At 50.5% G+C, this 18,467-nt stretch overlaps 1 long non-coding RNA gene across 1 annotated transcript in view; it reads left to right on the top strand.

The window, feature by feature from the left end:
- The first annotated feature begins 967 nt into the window (after positions 1-967).
- LOC109284525 (uncharacterized) overlaps positions 968-18,467 on the top strand; it is a 36,411-nt gene continuing 18,911 nt past the window's right edge. Inside the window, exons 1-2 of the long non-coding RNA XR_002092011.2 lie at positions 968-1,536; positions 2,854-2,987. This is a non-coding gene — a long non-coding RNA (uncharacterized LOC109284525). The remainder of the gene's footprint in view (positions 1,537-2,853; positions 2,988-18,467) is intronic.

Genomic DNA, 18,467 nt, shown 5'->3' with positions numbered 1-18,467 from the left:
CCAAGTGCATTTAGCCAGCTAAGTGCCGCTCAAGGGCACTTAGGCAGACAAGGTTCCTTGGGTGAATTTGATATCTTTTATTAGACCAACCCAAATAGTTGGAGAATAGTTATTAAGCAAGCTTTCGAGTTCAAAAACCCTTCGTCAGGCACTTGTACACGTGACGCCGAGACGATGTATACGTGCCGAAGGACCAGTCTGAGGCCTGAGCCATCCAACTTGCATGGTCAGTCCCAGCTAAACCATGTGGATTAAACCATGACTGCTTGGTGCAAACTGCAGTTCAGGCCAACAGCTGATTAGGAAACAATTTCTAGTCAACCCAAGTGTGATCCGTGGAAGCTGGAGAGCTTGCAAACCGACGGACGCCCCTAACCTTCCTCAGCGTGAGTTATGAGTTATTTGCACTCAGCTACAGATCTGGGTTTAATGTCCCAGAGGGAGTCAGTCTGAGCACTCTCATCTGAGCAGATCTCCACGAGTCTGTCTTCATCCAACTCTGAACCCAAATGGAAAGAGCATGGTGAGGACTGTACCCACCACCCATCGCACCCGTTAAAACCTGAGCTGTGTTTCCAGCCCAGTTGGTTGACACGAGAAACTGAAGCTCAGGGACTTTTGCAGTCGTGGCAAGGGCTCGGTGCTCAGCCATGCCCCGTTACACCGGCACAAGGTCTACGCCAGGCTGTCTGGCCCCTGCAAGCGGCATTTCTCCTCTGAGCTACCGGGACTGCCGTCACTTCAACCCCGGAGCAGCAGACAGGAGCGAAGGCTGACGTTTAAAATGCCCCGGGCTTTCCAAGGATGCTCGAGCACGCCGAGGGCTTTCCAAAGTCCCGCGGCTGAATTTCCTGGAGCCACGCACTGGCAGGATGGCTGGTGTTACCCGCCCCGTGCCAAATCTCGATTATAAAGTGGAGGGCAAAGGGAAAGCAATAGCACAGGTGCCTGTTGAGCCCAGCAGGTTTGATACTGAACAGGTTGGGTTTTCCACTTGAGCGATGTCAAGGAACTCGACGGCGTTTGCCGAGGGTAAGGCCATGGCGATGAGAGGACGTCTCCCTTTGGGAACCTCCTCCTGGCCGGAGAGACCAGGACATGCCCCAGCAAGGCCGGGTGATCACCATGCCCTGTGCCCGGGATCGGGAGCTGCAAGGACCGGCCTTTCGTCGCCTGCTTGCTCCCCGCTCTGCTTGCACTGCGGGCCCGATGTGGCGATGGAAGGGGCCCGTGTGACAGCAGCGAGCGCTGGCGAGAGGCTTCCTGGGCTGCAGAGCATTATTTTCCATGGTAACCAGCCTATCAACAAGCCCAAGAACAGCAACTTGTTTGGAAAACAAGACAGCGCTCAGCCTCCGTGCTGCCTCTTCTGGCTCGGTGAGTGGCACACGCGTTCATCACGGGTGACACCGGGGTCCCCCCCGCCCCCACGAGGCATCACGTGGTGCGAGGATTAATGATCTCATTACTCCCCAACAACTAATTCATTTAAAGGACTAACACGGAGAGCACATCAATCCAGCTACCAGGGTGAAGGTGAGCTGCCAAGCCAGATATACATATATATTACATACAAAGAGCCACGCTCAACCCACACGAAGGTGGCCAAGTCAAGAGAGGGAAGCGTCGGGATGACGGCTGCCTGGGAGCCCGGCCACACCGTCCTCTCCCCTCGTGACACCACGTGTCCTTGACCCCGTACTGTTTTTGCAGAAGACCCTGAGTGCCGAGGAAGGGGATGACCTGGGGCTGGGCCCGTGCACTTGCTGCAGTTCAATTAAAATCATCCCAGCCAGCGGTGTTTTTCCCCAATTCGAGGTGCCGGGGGTTTGCCTTGCACGAGAGCGGGAGCAGCGGAAGGCGACCGGAGCTGGGCTTTCAGCGCTAAGGGCTCTCGTGCCAAGTGCCCTGAAAGAAAGAACAAAGAAAACCCTAACCCTAACCCTAACCCCAAACCTCTCCGGAGAGGTCAGGAACATCTCGGATGTGTTTTATTTCACTCCGGGCCTCAGTTTCTCAGGTGTAAAACTCCCGGTTCCCATGGTGGTGCTGGAATCCCTCAGGGAAAAAGTCATCTGAATTTAACATGTGCACTGCACCGCCTCTTTCTTTCCCCCAACTTTGTTTGTGGAAATGGCTGACCCATTTTTGTTGGCATTTTCCAACAGGAAGGGGAAAAACACAACAAAAAACCCCTAACCCCAGCACATAAAAACTTTGGCCCAGATGCTCAAAGCCGGGTGACGTTAAAAGCAACTGAAACCAGATTTCATCGTGCACAGTGCTAGGCGGCTTTCACTACAGGCGGTGCCACCCGCTCAGCCCCAAGCGCCCTTTGCGGTTTCTTTACGGCGTACGAAGCGGTTTCATAAAGTTGCACATGCTTGGAAAACGCTCCTGCTTTTGTTTAACCACGTCTCAATTAGCACTGTCAGGCCCCTTTCCCCTCCTTCACTCCCTGAAAGGCAATAAATGGTTTGTGAGGACTCGCACGGAGTACAGAGCATCCCCCCACCCCGAGGCCTGCAAATGCGACGGCTTGCGCTGCCCCCAGGTGCCCCTGCCCCGAACACAACCCAGGTCCTTTTGGAAAGAGCTTGAAGCCAGAACCTCCCATTCATGCTTTTTCCAGTGTGCAAATCCCCTCCCACAACCACCTGCTCCCTGCCACCTTTAGCACCAGTCGGGTGTTAGGGAATCATCATCATCATCATCCTCCTCCTCCACAAGCATCTCCCCAGGTAGGAGCTCAGAGCTGGCAGTAGCAGTCCGAGGCATTAGGGTCAACATCAAATCATGCTTTTCTTTATGACCAGCAAGCACAAACCCAGGGTTTGTTTTTCTTCCTTTTAGGAAACCTCCCCAACATACCAGGCGCTGTGCGCTCGCTGCCCATAAAGCCCAAAGCAGCACATGCTGTGCGGTGTTATAGCCGTGCCTGTGGATACCGCTTTTCCCTGTGTTTTCAAGTGCTCAGAAGACAACAGGTAATAAATCTGGATGTTTTACACTTTTTCATTTCCTCTTACCTCACGTTTAATGAGATTTCTCCCCTAACAAAGGTACTATTGAAGCTGAATCTTAAACAAGGCCAGTCAGGGGTTGAAATATCTAACGAGAGGGGAAATGCAAAAGCTTTTTTATTTGCAAGGGGAGGGTGGAGAGGGAAGGGGAACCGTTTCAATTCAGCTCCTGAACATGCTCTTACTTTATCCAAGGCAGCGAGTTCCCCTGGGAAACCCACTCCATAGTCAATATTACAGGAGAGAAACCCACTCCGTGGTCATTATTATGGCAGGAAAAGTTTGCTTTTCTTCCAAGCACCCAAGAGGCACCGGCAGAAGATAGGTGGAGGAAGCCCAGGCTTTGAGCTCAAGTGCCAAAGCTGTTCCAAACTCCGCCAACTTCGAATAAGTTTGCACTGGTGCCAGGGCATCAACACAATGACCCCGGGAAGTAACCGCAAGAGTGTAACCCCCATGGGAGACGAAGTTCATCCTGGAAATGCGGCTGTGCCACTCCTCCACTTGCTTGTGCCAACCTGCCTCTTGGTGTGCCCAGCGCAGAAGATGGGCTGCCCTTGGGGAGGGAGACGCACAGTTTTCCCCCAAACTGAGCCACCCTTCAAAAGAAAAGAGGCTTAAAATGACAGAAGGAAAACTCCCGAATGCAGCCTGGTCCCAGAAAACTTGCCAAATGCTGCATTGGCTTCTCACACACCACCAGGATTTCCCTAGCGGAAAGGCACCCCGCTCCAACAGGCAGCACGTCCCCACACGCGGCCTCTCCACGTCCCATCGAGGATCTTCATTGCATGCCTTCATTGCACTGAGGCTCTTCATTGCTTTGGATGCCTAAAAGACGTGCACCCATCGAGAGCAGAGCCTGCCCTCCAGGTGCCCGGGCTCGGAGATGGAGGCATTGCTTCGACACGGGGATCAGCTGCGGCTCTGCACATCCCCAGAGGTGGGAAGGCTGGATCTCTGTCTGACCTTCCTGCCCTGGGCTCTTTCACCTTTAATTGAATTTGAAGAGAGAAATACCACAACTGAAGGAGAGCAATAAGCTATGGATGGAAGGGAATCGAGCCCCTCGCCTCTCACCATTGACAGGGCAGGCGGTGCTCCATGGTGCAGCTCTGGGCCGGGCGGCATCACATTAAGGTTTTCCAGGGATCTCTGGGGCCGCGTGTGCACTTACCCTCTCTCTCCCCCTTCCCCTTTCACCCCTTTGCTATTTAATGAACGTCTCAATTTTGTTTTTTCAAATGTCTCATATTCCAAGAGAATTAGGGTTCTCGCAACCCACTTCTCTCCCTTCGCAGACCTGCACCCCCGCCCCCACCGGACCCCGGTTCCAGGGAGATAATTGCAGCACCGTGACTTCGAGAACCCTCCGCTTGCAGCAAGCATGCCATAAATTCCTCAGCAAAGCAGAATCAAAAGCTGAAGAACCAGATTTAAGGAGGGTGGGGTGGGGGGAGCTTCTCGAGTGGTTCCCCCTCCCCTGCTAAAGACCAAGGGGAATAAAAGATCTCTGTTACCATAACCCCCAATTGGCAAATATGCCTAAACAGAACAATAAAGGGGAAGAGGGTACGCATCGTCTGCATTTAATCACCATGGAGGAGTAGTAAAGCTTTTGGAGAGCAAGGCTCATTTCTAAATCAGTCGGCTTCCAATGCATTGTAAGCTCCATGTCCAACATCTGTTAGTCCTACGATGCTCTGTTCCCAACGCAGTGGATCTGGAAAAACGCTGCAGTGTTTTAGTAACTCCAGGCAGTTGGCAGTTTCACTTTAAATTGCAGTGTTAATCAGAAACACATTGTCCATATTGTCAACACTTCGTTTAACCACTTCTATAAATTCAGTATTAGTGTTAAAAAGATTCTGATTTGATGGATGAAATGGTCGTCATCCTGCCAGCCAAACCCAATAAAAGAAAGCTAATAATTCTTGGAAATAAGGCAGAAGATACTCGACACATGCACAAATGGGTGAGATTTCCCTCATTTGCATCCGGTTTTGCAGGAATAGACAATGAAATCAGGAATCCAATACTGAAAAGGAAAACCATTCCCAGCGGACTGGTTCCGTGGGAGCTCACGTTCCTCCCCGGGGCGGGTGGGAGTGGGTATAAGGGAAACCGGCACCCCAATGCTTGGCGCACGGTAAAGGTTGGAATGCTGTGGAAGGACAATGGAAGAGCTTTCCCCTTGCAGATGGAAAGGGGCAACTCCACCAGACCCTTTCCATCTTTCTCCTTCTCCTCTGAGGGGTTAGCATAAAAGCCCACAACCTACCGTGCTCCTTGGCATTGCCTTTGGAGCCATGCCCTGCCTGTGCCCCTGAGCCGTGCTGGCGAGGCTCAGATACAATTACCCGGGCAGGCTTGCCAAGCTTGCATTTTTATTTTTTTTTAAAGCTGCCGTTAAGTTTGCTTTTCTTCCAAACACCCCAGAGGCCCTGAGTGAGCGGCTCTGGCTTATCACCCCGTGCAGAGCGTGCCCTGCATGAAAGGAAGGCTTTGACAAAGCCGTCACTACATACTAATGAAGCCTGCCTCGAATGCACCTTCCCTGGGTTTGTGTTATTTCTTCGCGGGGCAGGGCGGGACCGGAAGGTGTTGCTCTTTCCCCCTGGTCCCATTACAGACTCTCCCAGCCATTGGCGAAAGCGGAGCACCCACCCTCTCCCCCAAGACCGAGGGAGGAGCCCCCAAGCTCGGCTGCCAGACCCACAGGGCGTATGCAAGCTCTCTTGCTGTTTTTGCTTCTTCCTTGTGCCTTCCTAGCAAGCCCACGTTCGGCGTGGCCGGCTAGCTCCGTGACCCGCAGCCAGCCAGGGAAGTAGCCATCCCGAGGTAGCTGGAGCAAGGCTGCTCGGCACATCTGCATTCCCTCATCCCGCCTGTAAACAGGGAAGGGAAAACACAAACACCCTTGACAAATGACAAGAGCTTAAAATACATTTTTATAGTTTCTGTTGGCAGCCCACACATGTGTGAGTCAAAGTAACCCATCCAGCTAATTAACGGCTTTGGAAATGAAAGCAACCGAAACCCCACGGTCAGCACGAAGGTTCAGCCTTCCACAGAAGAGGCACGGCCAGAGTACACCGTGTCAGTCATCGGCCCTTTAGATGGTCCCTACTGACTGCGATGCACGCACCGTTGTGAAGAGCCATTGAAGTGGAAGCCAATTTATCCAGCGTTTTGGACATCAGCTATACGAGGGCATATGTTAGGAGTTGCTCGTGTTTCTTGCAACTCCCAAACCAAGGCACCTAGCAAACTAACAAGCTGTGTCACGGAGGCTTTGGGGACCCCCTTGCTCATTGCAGAGTCTTCTGATCCTCCTGACTTCCACGCTTGGGGGAGACTTGACATAGAAACACAACCACCCACGTATGATGGGCAAGGCAAGAGAAAGGAAGAAATAAGCCCGAGAGTTGCACCAATACCCAATGCCTGCAAGACCTTAAACCAGAGAGATGGTTTTTGGATGTGTTGTTCATGACCACCAGCAGCACCGGGTGGGCAAGGAAAGGAAGCTAAATGCTGCTGCTCTCCTTTTTGGATGAAATGTGAGGAACCACAGAGCATCCTGCTGTAGGCCCTGTGAGATGACCCCTCCACCAGCGTTGTTGCGGGCCTGGGCAAGAGAGTCATTTGGGGCCCCTTAGAGGCTTAATTTTGATGACCTATAAGCAAGTTGGACATGTGTTGCAAAATTTTGGGGGCCCCTAAAGCGTGGATCCCCGGGCAGTCTCCCAGTTTGCCCCCCCCAAGGTTGCCGCTGCCGCCACCCAGGCTTGGAGCCCTTAGGAAGCAGACTTATTTGGATATCCTTATGGAGTCTCTGATCTGTTTCCTTAAGCAGGAAAGCATGAAGAGAGGACCACTGAAACCAGAATGGACAGGCATTGCAACAATGAAGGACAAACACGAGGGGCTGGGGCAATCATTATGGTGGCCATCCCCAAACGTGTCTTGTTGGGCCGCTGTGCTAGAAGCCAGCGAGTAAGTACCCTCTTGCCTCTGCCCTGGAGCAGCTCTCCCCTTCCCCATTCTTTCCAGGGTTCGTGCAGAAAACTGCCACAAACGCTGCAAGGAGCTGAATTTACCCCACCGCCGCCAGCCCTTGTTAACGCAGCCTTCTGAAAAGCCCTCTCTCGAATGCGAGCTGGGCCCCAGATTCCAACGCTAATTGCATGAAACGAGAGGCTTTCAACACTTCTCATCCTATGAAAATAGTTTCCATTTTGATTCCTGATCTTCTTGACAAAGTATTTGAAAAGTTGTTGTTTTAACTGCAACGCGAGCATAAAAAAAAATAGCTCCGCTCACTGAACTTGGAAGCCATGAAATAATAACCCAACAACGCAAGCCTTCTTGGAAAACTCTTCTGAGAATAACGCTGCCCTTGGGCATGTCTAGAGCCTTGTTTATTAAAACAATATAATTTAAGAATTAAAGCATTTATAAAGCAAGACTTATTACATAAGAATATTATGCTCCCTTCATTGATACAAAGGCTCCTGTTACTAAATTAATGTGACCCGTTTTAAGGTGTTTTTCTTTTTTAAAAGTCTCGTTTGGATTTAGGTAGCTGTTTTTGAGAAAAAAAATATGGAAAGGGGGAATTAAAAACCTTTCCACAAACATTCAGCCCAGCCAAACTTTTCACGGGTTCTGCTTAAGCTGAAGAATGCAAAAGGAGAGATCAAAATTAGAACAAATAAATGGCATTTCCAGAAAAATCTCTATTTGTCTTGGAATCGAGTGCCTGACCTAGCATGGAGATGTCAGGGGAGAGGGGTATGCTCCCTGCCTGACGGGACTTCAGAACAAGCTGGGAAAGCTAAAAACAAATTAAGGTCCTGATGCCATGAATATGCACCTGGCTAATTTACTTGTGCAAGTACAGCTATGGACTTCAGTGGGACGACGCACACGTTTCAAGTGAAGTACACAAGCAAGCAATTGCAAGATCATGACCTAAATGTTCCAGTTCCCCTAGCTGGATGGTTTCAGACTCCTTGTCCTCATCCAGCCTCCATCCCAAACCATGCCAGCAACAGAGGTAAAGAGCAGCAACTCCAGGCTGCCGACGGAGCAGCAAGCGAGGCCGAGAGCGAGCTTATCTCGGCGGACTGCACCGGTGACAGAGCAAACCCCAGATGTCTGGGCTCTCCAGGGTCTTCAATGCTCAGAACAAGGAAGACAGGTCGCAGAAACGTGGTGCATTTGCTCTGTTCCCCGGGGTGGGCGTTGTAGCCGCGTTGGTCTCGGGACATCGGCAGACAAGATTCTCTGGGTAAATCTGCTATCTTTTATTATACCAACTAAAATAGTTGGGAAAATTCTTCTTTGCAAGCGTTTGGGTGTAAAACACCTTTTTTGAACCTGAAAACTTGCAAAGAAGAAATTTTTTCCAACTATTTTAGGAGGTCTGATGAAAGATATCAGATTTACCCAAGGAGGCTTGTCTTGCTGCCTCTCCCCTCCCATCGCTGCTCCCCGGGTCCACAGGCCAGGCATGCTGGGTGAAGGTCCCAGAGGTACTTGTGCTGTTGCCTGGGCTGAATTGTTAATTATTTCACTCAGATCCAATGCAGAGCATGTTTTGCTTGTTTTTCTCTCTCTCTCTCTCTCTCTCTCTTTTTTTGGTTGTTGTTAAGGAACTTGAGATAAATCAGCAGAGAAGACTCTTGCTCTCGACAGCCCCTGCAATGAGTCAGCTGGGCTGACAACAGGGTCTTGTGGATGGATGGGAGTCTCTCCTCTCTAATCCGAGGCTGAACAACACCAAACAAAGCCTTCTTCCTGTAAAAATGGGCATTGCCCCATCTTGCCTTATTCCACCCAGCCAGCCCTGAAGGTCTCGTTAGCCCTTCCCTTGCAAAGAGCAAGTGGAAGCTAGGGTTTCACTTAGCATGGTTTTGGGGTCCCCCCCGCCAGCAATCATAAATTGTTCTTAAGTGGTTTCTTCAGGGTGCAGATTTCTGTAACATTATAAGCCTACATCACTCTGCAGCTTTCAGGGCCATTAAAATTCCTCCCATCTAAATGGGAGCAAAACCTAGAATTTCACTCAATGAAGGAAGTTTTCCATTGTAAGCAAAACCTCTCCAAGAACAGATGCCTCCTCCAGAAACCTTTTGGCAAAGAGCTTGTTTTGCAATGAAACTTGTATTTTTTCCTCAGAAACACAGAACTCAGGGACAGAAAAGTTACTTTTGCAGTATGTCCCCCCACTTTCCCCAGTAAGAGCCACATGCAGGGCTGACAACTTACTAGGTGAGAGACTTCTCCCAAGCCCAGGATTATTGCTTTCGGTGTCAGGCAGATAGTAGGCTCAGAGACAATGAAGGTTGAAGGGAGCTCAGGGGGTCACATCCAGTCCACCCCTGCTCCAAGCAGGACCAGCCCCGACTACATCATCCCAGCCAAGGCTTTCCTGAGCCAGGGCTTACAAATCTCCATGGATGGAGAGTCCACCGCCTCTCTGGGGAGCCTGTCCCCGTGCTTCACTGCCCTCCTCGTGAGAAAGTCTTTCCTAACGTCCAACCTAGTATCGATATCTACTGTGGTTAGTCTACAAGGAGGCAGATCTAACCTGCCTCCTACTTGCTTTCAGACTAAAATGGCTACCTGCATCTCTGTGGGCTCATCTACACGTGCCTTAATGCACTTTAGATTTAATGCACATTAAATCTAATGTCTCCATTGTGAGGTACTAGTAAAATGAATATTAGCTTAACTAAAGAACATGGTTTTTAGTGAGGAGGGGTTTAGGTTGTAGCTGTGTTGGTCTAAGGACACAGGCAGACAAGGTTCCTTGGGTGAATTGGATATCTTTTATTAGACCAACCCAAATGGTTGGAGAATAGTTATTAAGCAAGCTTTCGGGTTCAAAAACCCTTTGTCAGGCTAAGGAAGCTGCAGCGGTTGGTGTGTGCTCTTCCTGGTTTTTAGTGATGCTTTAGTGCAAACATCAGCCTATTTTAATGCACATTAGGGAAAGCACACTTTTTTTAGTGATGCTTTAATGCACATTTAAATAGGCTAATACGCATTAAAATGCATGTGTAGACACGCCGTGTGGTATCAGGTGACAGGGTATTTCTCTCTTAAGGGTGCTCCCAAGGCCTCGCTCAATTGGGATGTGGACGTCCACGCAGGGGAGCCCCAAACTCGGCTCAAGGCTGGGCCAGCCATGTTGCATCCTTCCTCCTCCTCCTTCCATCCCCTGCACTCTGCTGCATGAATGCACCACGGAGAGCCCTAAATTCACAGCCTGGCCACAGCCAGCTTGTATATATTGTTAGTGCAATAGCTCCAGCCATAAAACAGGAACAAAGACAGGGACACAGGGCCACTATTTATTATAATCAAGTGCAACGGAGTCTTACAACTGCCACTGCATCCTGAAGCTATAGCCCAGCGCCGCCTGCCCCCTCCTTGGAGGAGCTGGGTTATATAGCTCGGGGAGAAAAGGACTGGTTAAAAGGACTCTAAATCCATTGGTGGCCAAGACTGATTTAACAGCACGCAGCCTGGTGATGGAAGACTTGGTTAGCTCCCGTCTCCTCATTTTCATTTGCTCTATTTAGGAGCTTGTTTCAGTGGCCACGTCCCGTGGGAGTCCTCCAGCGCACTCCTCCCGCCGTTGCAGTGTCGGGCACGCAGCACCCCGAGCGGTGCCGGGGACAGGGCCGTCAGCCCACAGCCGGTGCACCTTGCAAAGTCACCGGGTTATTTTGTTTCCCCCCGCATAGCAAGAGGCTTAACTGTCTTCCCACGTCAGCTTCCACCAGGGTTACCTGAAGCTGCAGGGAAATGCAGGGACTGGTAGAACAACAGACTGTGCTTTAATTTCCCTCAACAAACCTTACTTGCCCTTTGCAAATGTAGTAGTTAATCTGCCAATAAATGTCTCAGACATACCATATGAATAATAAAGTCTGTAGTTAGGCATTCCTTTTATCGACGAAGGAATATTGCTCGTTTCTGCCTCACATTAACCGCTTCAGGTCTGGAACGGCTCGCCGCAGGCTGCTACTTTCTGGCGACCAGGTTGCTGCTCTGGTTTCGCTGGGAAAGCTGTCAAAGGCTACCCAGTACTCTGCACGGCAGCTGGGCTCAGCCCATGCAGCAGGCGGGTGGTAGCCCAATGATCGGTAAGGCAAGGCCCATTTTTCTGAGCTTGCTTTGCTGCTTTTGGGTGTGCCCATACATACAGCATAGGCAAGAGTCAAGGTCATGGGCCTTTCACTCCTCTTTGGGGTCATCCTGGCCTTTTTGTTGGTCACGGCACTTGCATGGCTGTTGCAATGCAGCTTCCCACCCCCTCGCCCGTCCCCCGGCTCCTTCAAGGCTCGTGCCTGCTCTGTAAGCTGCATCAGGAGCTTCCTCCCCTTTTGATTCATTTATTTCTTGGATTCACTTTAACTAAGAAGTTTTGCTTTAAGGAGAGAGCAGGGCGTAGCGACTGCAACTGGGAATCTGCAGCTGCGCTCCCAGCTCTGAGTCACCACATAATGACAGGCAAAGTCAGGTTGCCCCTACGCCTCGGCACTGAGATCCGCTTTTGGGAAGCTCTCAGGCACCGCTCGGCGAGAAGCAAATGCAAGTGTCATTATGATTTCACTCCCCGTTCTTCTCCGAGTGAGGACGCCGAACGCAGAAAATGGTTTCTGCAAAAAAAAAAAAATCTCCCAATTAGCCGGCTTTGAAGTTCAGAGATTTGCACCGAGCGTTATGAACTACAGGGACGTACGCGGCGCTGGATACACAACATGAGAACGATAATTGAGGCAGTTATTTACAGGGCTCCAGATATTAAGGAAAGAGCCCCGTCCGATTATTTCTGGGAGATTAAACCCTCAAGTTTATATAGATAAGCATCTCATTTATGCTAATAACACCGGCCAGCCCACTGGTGTGGCTGCGCTGCTGGGTGAAGAACATAATGATCTTCTGGAAACGAGAAAACGAAGCAGCCTTCAGTCCTGTGTGTCCTCCGCTGCTTCTTGAAAAAACCTACTTACCGACTTTCGATTTAACCATCACAATCTTGTTGCTGCCTCACTATTTCTGTCTCTATTGCTAGGGGGGATTTTCAACAACAGATCAGCAAAGGACAAAAGCACATAAAGCATTACTCAAATAGTTTATTTTTTAGCCGTGCAAACCCTTGCTCTGTCACCCATCCTGACAAAATAAATAACAAGACCTGGATTTTCTTTGCCATGCGCTCCATCCCGACCTGGGAAGATCCATCGGCCTGTTTAAGGGGGTGATTCGGAAAAGGGGATCGCTATCCGTATGCAAAATATTTAATTTCATGAGCAAAATCCCTCTCACCCAGCTGTTTAAGGAACACACTTTTGGGGTTCACAAACATCTCGAAGTAGAGGTTGATGCAGACACCAGAAACAAATCTCTCTGGAGTTTGAGCTCGCTGTGAGAATTTTGTTTTAGAAAAAAAGCTCAGCCTTTTTCAGTTTCCTAAAACCTCAGCAGGTGCGTCTGCACGTGCACAGTGATGCGCAGCAACCAGAAACTACTGCAGCGTAACGGCACGCAGCTACACGTGCACGCCCTTACCGCACAATAGCTATGGCAACTTATGCTGACTTGGGCGTAAATTTGTTACCCGCATCACGCAGGTAGCAAATTTACACCTGATTAGTTACTGTGCAGTAAGGCACGTGTAGATGCTTTACTGCGCAGTGACCCTGTGTGTGTACTACCTAACTTTAGTCCCAAGTCAGTCCACACACAGCGTTACTGTGCGGTAATGCCTGCACGTGCAGATGCCAGCCTAAAACCCACGTGCTGCTCAGTAAGTTACTGCACAGTAAATGCACATGTAAACACGCCCGTCCAGACTCAGGGGTGTTTGGTAGTAATTAGAAATAATGCAAGTTTTACCGTGCTTTGCAAGGTAAGGGAAAGTCATGGCTGCTGTAACTTAAGCACCCAGGTTCAGGGATTTTTTTCTTTCCTCCATATGCCTTTATTTGTCTAAAATAGAAAATGTCTCTTTCCTCGGGGAGTGACTCAGGCACAAGAAACCCACACAACCTTTTCAAGGTTTGTAAGGGGTGTTGAAGTTCGCATGTCCCTCTGCTGCTAAAGTCATAAAGCATTTGGGTGGAGAGCGTCTTAGTGCCACGTGCCGCTGTTTTACGTGTCACCGGTTCAAGAAAGCGTCTCTTCTCGGGACAGCGCTAAAGCACGCATTTTATTCTAAGCTTAGGCATATGGGACTTTGCTAATCAGGGTCCCAGAAGAGCAAGCATCTCCCTGCATTCAGTGAAAAACAATTCTTGTATAAAAATAACCACATCCCTTCACCCACATTGTTGCCTCCGCTCGAGTTACGTGACCTGGCGCTCTTCTTTCATGCGACTCACTGACTTATCAAAGGAGCTGGGAGGAAAATGTCCAAAAAGAGAGGATGGAAGGAAAAGAAAAAAAAGAAAAAATAGAAAGCCAACCCCCATGCTTCATGCTGTTTATGAAACCGTGAGCCTTTCCCAAGAAATTTCCAGCTGTTCATCTCAAGCAAGCTCACAGAACAAACAGCGCGGCAGGTACGGGCAAAAATGACACAGTCAGAGATGGATTAACTCATCCATAGCAATGCTTCTGACTCCAAACTCCGCTGGTGCTTGGCCAAGCCCGGGCTGTTCCACGAGTCTGAGATGGTGGAAATTTTGTTCCTTCCAGCTTGGGTTTTTCAGTTCAAACTCTTGGCTCCATTTCTGTTTTGCCTTCAGATCGAGTTCCTTCTTCTCCCCGTGGTGCGAGACCTTGGCACGGGGATCCCGAGTCTTCTGCATTGGCAGCAGCTTGCAGAGAAAATGCAAACTCCAAGGGTTACATGAAAAACTATATGGTCCTGTCATCATCGCAGCTCGGGGGTGGAGGCGCAGGGTGGGGGCGGCAGGCACCGGGACCAAGTTCAGAATTAACTACTGATTGGTTTCAGAGAGGACAACTGCTTGACTTTGCTAATCAAGTACATTGCTATTCTTTTCTTTTAAAAACAGAAGCTGGGACAAAAGCTTTGTGTGTCGCTGTCCTTTGGAAATGGATACGGATTCCTTGAAAAGCAAGAACGAGAGAAGGAACTGGAGATAAGAAATTAAGGACCGGATCCGGCCTGTCTCATACGGCCGTGCATGGAGTTGCAGGGTACAAGGTGCTCCCTTTCCTCTGGCCGGTGCAGGGTGTGCCCCGTGCCCTGGAGCAGCCATGCCCAGGCATGGGGCTGGGACAAAGTTTGCATAACCCAGGTTCATTAATTAAAAGCTCTCATTTTCCATACACGTGAGCCAAAACTACAGGCATTGACACAAAGGTGAAAGAGAGAGTTCGCTCAAAATTAAAGAGCAACCATTGCCAGCCAAAAGGCCACTTCAGAAGTTGCAATTTTGGGGAAAGCACAGAATTTGCTTCAGAGGTAAGGCCCCATTTCCAGTCCTCTCCAAATCAAGACGGCATTTGAAGTGGACGTATTATCGGTTATTTCCAAGGGCTGGGCAAGGCAGGATGCAGCGGCGGTCGGGGTGAGGAGGAGAACGCATGTCAGACTCGTTGGCATCTGGTGGAAAACTTCTGTAGACGCATGCTACTTGCTTGTTAAACTTCTCCATGGATTTGTAAGCATGTACGATAACGCCAGCGATAACGTGCAGCCATCAGAGCTGATGTCTATCTGACACAGAGGCTGAATGGGGCCTTCAGTCTCTTAGAAGCTTAGGAAATAAAAAAAGACTTTGAGCTTCAGAGCCGCAGAGCCTAAAGGAAATAAAGCCCTTGGTAAAATAAGCGGATCAGATAAGCCAAGAGCAAAATGGAATTGCATAAAGTAAAAATAACTAATCTATCTGGTTTTCACCACATGGAAAAAAGCACAAGCTGATCCAAAAAAAAAAAGAAAACAATCTTGACGGATGCTTTTGCCCCTGTCTGGAGCAAGCAGGCCTTTACAGTAGTGAAAACACGGAGAGCGGCCCGCGGCTCTGGTGCAAAGGCATCTTGCACAACCCGCCCAACCCGCCACCCAGGAGCTGTCAGGCGAGGTCGTGTCAAGCCAGGAAATGCAAATCCTAATGTTTCAGAGACAGGTATCCCCTGCCACAAATCCTCCATCTGCCAAAAATAAATAGCACTTCAGTTTGGACAGACGTGCGTTGGCTCCTGCAGCTCTGCTGCGCACGTACGGCGCCTGTTGCACAACGCTTCGCCGAGGACCAGAAGTTCGAGCGGGGCCCCGTCCGCCCCGGGGAGGGATTTGGGTTCAAGTAACCCTCCCGTCAAACACCGTCCAGCACATTTTTGCTTTATCAAGCTCCGTTTGCCAAAGACGAGGGCTAAGCCATCTGAAAAGGTTATTTTGAAGCAGGGTCACCCTTGCTGCCACAGGCCTAATAAAACAAAACCATAGCCAAATTAGAAACATATTTCATCTAATAGGGGGAAATATAACTGGTGAATCTGTCTGGTGCTTGACCTGCAGTATTTATGCTAAATGAAAGTTTAAATATATTACAATGTAGCAGGAATGAACAGGAAAAGCTGCATTTGCTGTAGTTTCTGGGATATGATCCCTTCCTCTTAACTCTCAGCTCCACCAGCAGCAGCATTAGCTTTGGCTGGCGTTAATGCGACACAATCAAGTGACAGCTGGGATTTGCAAATAGGGAACACACCCAAGAAACCATCAGCAGGGCCTGAACCCGTCAGGCAGCGCAGAGTACCCTCCACCTCCTTTTGGCCTCTTTCTCGGTGATGAATCTGACCTCGGCATGCCAAGGCACCCAATGTCACTGGCCAAGTTTGCAAACTTATTGTTGCCTTCCCCCCAGGTTGGGTGTTGGGAAAAACTCTTTGAAGGAGGGTGGTGAAGCACTGGACCAGGTGACCCAGGGCGGTGGTGGCATCTCCATCCTTGGAGGTTTTGCAGACCTGGGTAGACAAAGCCTTGGCTTTGGGATGATGCAGTTGGGGTTGGTCCTGCTGGGAGCAGGGGGTTGAACTGGATGCGACCTCCTGGCGTCCTTCTCAATCACGGTCTGTGATTACCTGGGAGTTAATTACTTCCCCTTGCTTCTTGCATTGTCGGCGTGTGCGGCGTTGTTGTAGCTAGGTACGCCCTACTTGTGTGCGCTCTTCTGATGACGGGCACGCACCAGCCTCCGTGCTCACGCACGCTAATATTTTTCAGCAAAAAAACCTGGGCGCTGGCAGCCAGACCCATGCAGCTATGATTCATCTCTCGGGGGAGCAAAGATTCAAAACAAAAATCCCAACCAAACAAGCTTTCTAGCTCAAACTGGCTCCTCCTAGCTCAGGCAGAGCATGGACCTGTGGCTCTTCCTGCTGAAATCTTTGCAAAGATCACTTTACACAAGCAAAATGAAGCTCTCCTCATCTGGGCATTGCTTTCATAGCCAGATATACATTAAAAACCCATAGGGAATAAGAAGAATGCAACAATGGGCCTGGGAGACGGACTTGGAGCGCAGGATGGTGGGTGTTTTCCTTTCTTTCTTTTTTTTAAAGCTTCATGTGGAAGAGAAAGAGGCTAATTAAATTCCTTTGCTGAACATATTTAGTTAGTCTTTCAGAGAGCTGATTGTGTTTGGCTGCTAGCCAACCCCAGGAAGATAGGATTGTGTTCAGTGAGAAGGAAAAGCAAAGCCCTGATTTAGGAGGATCCATCCAGATGACCAGCCAACAGTATCTGGGCTGTTTCAAGCACACAGAGGAGCGATAAGTGGCCAAGGTAGCCTTTGCAAATTCCTAGCGCATTAGGTTATGCGTGCAACTCGCCTCCCAGAGATGCGCTGATTTGTAGCATGTGCCTCCAATGTGCACACACCACACCGCCTTCGCTGAGACCGTCTTTACGATCTTTCGAGTCAAATACCAGGCGTTGAGTGCATCGGGCATAACCAAGCCTGCCACCGGGTGCATGGGAATAAACCCGCCGCATGCGTTGGCAGCCCTGAGGCCACACGCGGGGCTGGAGTGCTGCTAAAATATATAACATGAAGCCACATTTGCAGTCAGATTTCAGTCCAGGGAGGGCCAAGTGAGCTGCTGAACTCTGTGTGCGAATGGGAACTGAATTGCCAAGCTGCCTGCTTTGTGCTCAGTGCTAGTCGGTGCACAACGCACCACCGTGCTGGGGATGTGTCCCTTCCCCTTGCACACGGAGCCAGACCAGCATGGCAGAGGGGTGGGATTTGGGGGAGCTCCTGCATCAGAAATAGCTCGCCCAAGGAGAAGCATCCCCTCCAAACCCCACATTGCCTGGCACGTGCGTCTCTGCAGAGGAGGCAATTGCACCGCGAATGCATAGAGGCCTGTAGGGAGCTGCTACAAGAAGGAAACGACTACCTCCGTGGCAAAACGGCCAGAGGAGAAGAAGCAAACCCCACACCCAGTCGGACGATGGAGCTCGATGAACGCTGGAACGGGATTTTCTGGCCTGGCCACTCTCAGGCCCAGGTGTCCCTGCCCCGTTTGCCTTTCCCTGCGCCCGTGGACACGGTAGCGTGTTATCCGCACTGTGTGGCCAGCTGCAGTGATGCCGGCTTTGTCCACGCTCCTACCAGCCACGTGGCAATGCAAAGCCGCAGCAAGAAGAAGGCGACTATGGGGGAGCAGCCAGTGGAGGATGGTGCCCATGCACTGGCAGCTCTGCACTGCTTCTCTGAGCAGGATTGCACCGTGCGGGCACATCCCTGCTCCCCCGGGCAGGGGCCCGTCTTGGGCACCGGGCACGCAGCTGTGCCTTTGCAAGTAGTGCTAGCTCACAGACACAGACGCTGGCAGCGTTCACCCGGTGGGATCTGCCCCAAAGCAAATTTGCTTTGCCCATGCTACAAGTCAGCGCATCTCTGGGAGGCAAGTTGCATGCATAACCTAATGCGCTAGGAATTTGCAAGGGCTGCCCCAAAGCAAATGGCTGGGTTTTGCAACGGCTCCATCAGCGCCATCCTAGCCAGGCAAGTGGTGAACCACAACCGGAGGTTTTGCTTTTCCCATGAGGCTGCTGTGAGAAGGTGCTCTGCTCCACCAGCGCTTATCTGATCTCCAAGTGCGGTGGACTGCCTTCCCATAACCTCTCGGCGTGGAGCATTAGGAGAGCGTGCAAGGGCCTTCAGGCTGGGTGCTGAACCCTGCTCTTTTAATGCAACTGAGACTCACTGGGGAGCATCCCACTGACTCTGGCACCATCTACAACATATTCCCCACAGCAAAAGTGAATTAATTCACATGCAACCCCAGGCAGCGCCCTGCCCTGCGGCAAAGGCAGCGGCTTACCCCCGCTGCTGCGCGAGCCCCTTCACCCGAGCGACTGCCCTGCCTGGAGCTGGCGTGCTGCAGCCTGCGCGCCACCATGCCGAGGAAGCTTCAGAGAGTCCTTGCAAAAGCCCG

Source organism: Alligator mississippiensis, chromosome 10, assembly GCF_030867095.1.
Source record: "Alligator mississippiensis isolate rAllMis1 chromosome 10, rAllMis1, whole genome shotgun sequence".
NCBI classification, from domain to species: domain Eukaryota; kingdom Metazoa; phylum Chordata; order Crocodylia; family Alligatoridae; genus Alligator; species Alligator mississippiensis.
This window is presented reverse-complemented; position numbering and strand designations above follow the sequence as displayed.